The sequence below is a fragment of the Bubalus bubalis genome, chromosome X (genome assembly GCF_019923935.1).
Source record: "Bubalus bubalis isolate 160015118507 breed Murrah chromosome X, NDDB_SH_1, whole genome shotgun sequence".
NCBI classification, from domain to species: Eukaryota; Metazoa; Chordata; class Mammalia; order Artiodactyla; family Bovidae; genus Bubalus; species Bubalus bubalis.
This window is the reverse complement of record NC_059181.1, coordinates 18,999,901-19,002,382: the sequence shown is the minus strand read 5'-3', so window position 1 is coordinate 19,002,382 and position 2,482 is coordinate 18,999,901.

The window sequence follows — 2,482 nt, the reverse complement described above, 5'->3', positions numbered from 1 at the left end:
CATAGTTCTGTGGGTTAGCAATTTGGGCTGGGTTCAGCTGGACATTTATATTAGTCTCTTGTGGGCTCACTCAGTATCTGCCAGTATGGCTGCCAAGTCAACTCTGCTGACAATGGTTGGAATCATGTCAAAATGGATTTTGATAAAACTCACCATTCGAACTGTATGACTCCTTAATTGCTACCTATCCATTATGTAGAATGTGCATCTTTCACGCCTCATATGTGATGGCTCATCTCTGCTCCATATGCTCTCTCATTCTCTAATAGTCTAACCTAGGCTTGTTCACATGGGTTCCAAAAGAGCAAACAGATGTCCAAAAAAGACCTCTTAAGGCTCAGACTTGGAAGCAGTACCATATTGCTTCTATCTTATGCTATTGCAAAGCTAGTCATCAGGCTGTTTCAAATTCAAGTTGTAAGGAAATAAACTTGACTCTTGGTAAGAGAAAATACAAACACATCAAAAAGGGGCATGGATACAGGAAAGGGAATAACATATGGCCATTTTGCAATCTACCATATCGACAAAGAACTTTGGATCTGCACATTCACGTTCATAATAGGATTATTCAGAAATAGCCCTCAGTGTCCATTGACAGAAGAATGGATAAACAAATTGTATATACACGCAGTGGAATATTATTTGACCTTATAAAGGAAGGAAATTTACAGATGCTACATATGGATGAGCCTTGAGGACATTATGCTAAATGAAATAAGCCAATCATAAAAAAGACAAATAATATTTGATTCCATTTATGAAAAGTGAAAGTGAAAGTCACTCAGTCATGTCCGACTCTTTGCGACCCCATGGACCATACAGTCCATGGAATTCTCCAGGCCAGAATACTGGAGTGGGTAGCCCTTCCTTCCTCCAGGGGATCTTCCCAACCCAGGGATCGAACCCAGGTCTCCTGCATTGCTGGCTGATTCTTTACCAACTGAGCTATCAGGGAAGCCCGATTCTACTTATAAGAGGATCCAAAGTAGTTAAATTCCCAGAAGCAGAAAGTAGAAATGGTGGCGGACATAGAGGAGAGGGGGAAATGAGAGCAGTTGTTGAAAAGGTCCAGAGTTTCAGTTTTGCGTGATGAAAAAGTTCTGGAGATGGGTTGTGAAAGTTGCTCAGTCATGTCCGACTCTTTGCGACCCCATGGACTCTATAGCCCATGGAATTTTCCAGACTAGAATACTGGAGTGGGTAGTAGTATTAGTCGCTTCATTCATGTCCAACTCTTTGTGATCCCAAGAAGGACTGTAGCCCACCAGGCTCCTCCATCCATGGCATTCTCCAGGCAATTCCCTTCCCTTCCATTCATGGGATTCCCTTCTCCAGAGGATCTTCCCAACCCAGTGATTGAACCCGGGTCTCTCGCATTGCAGGTGTGGCCACCAGGGAAGCCACAAGGGAAATGGTTTAATTCCACAATAATGTGTATATACATAACATTACTGAAATATACACTTTAAAAGGGGCCTCCCCGGTGGCCCAGTGGTAAAGAATCTGCCTACAATACAGGAGACACGGGTTCAATCCCTGGGTTAGAAAGGCTCCCTAGAAAAGGAAATGGAAACCCACTCCAGTATTCTTGCCTAGAGAATCCCATGAACAGAGGAACCTGGTGGGCTACACAGTTCTTGGGGTTGCAAAATGGTTAAGATAGTAAATTTTATGTTTGTTATCATAATTAAAAAATAAAATATTTTGTAGAAGATAGGACCTAAGACATGACCCATATTTTGGGGAGAGAAAGTAAAAGAGAACCAAAGAAAACAAATTTTGCCCAGTCCAGAACTAATAGAAACCAATCTAGCAAGTGGGATTTGAAAATGGTTCTCTTCTCTTCTGTCTATAAGGACCACTGTCAGATAAAGGTTCTAGAATTTAGCCTTTCCACAGTGGAGAAAAGATGAGACCAATCTGCTCATCTGAACCTCTTCTCTCCAGGATTCTGGAGTTCACATGGTTTTCCAGTTACCCGAGTTTGGAAGATCATGGTGGAAATTCCAACCCCAGATTCACCTTCTTTTCTCATTCATGCCAGCCCTATCTCCTGATCCTGGACCCCAATTGTGGTCTCTTAGCTTCACATCAAATTGATTATTCCCTATTAATAACACAATCTGCATCCAATCCTTCTCAGAAACAGCCTGCCTTGCTCCCAAAGAGCCGGCATCCATACTTGGAGTAGTTCTGAAGGTTGGTTGCACTCATAGATTTGTTTGCTCTGGGCTGTCCATTTGCCACCAGGGAAGAGACAACTGTTCTGCCATCCTGGATGTTCTCATGTGCCTGGTTCTGCCTCGTGCCCTGCTTCCTCTCTCATTACACTCAGGTTGTCTTGTGGGCCAACCTGGAGTCCTTCTCGCTAGAAGCTGCTGCAGATGTTAAAGTCAGGCAGGGAAATGGGCATCCCAAAGAGCTGAATGGGCTATCAAAGTTCAGTAAAATTTGAAAACCACCAAATTCCATCCATAGT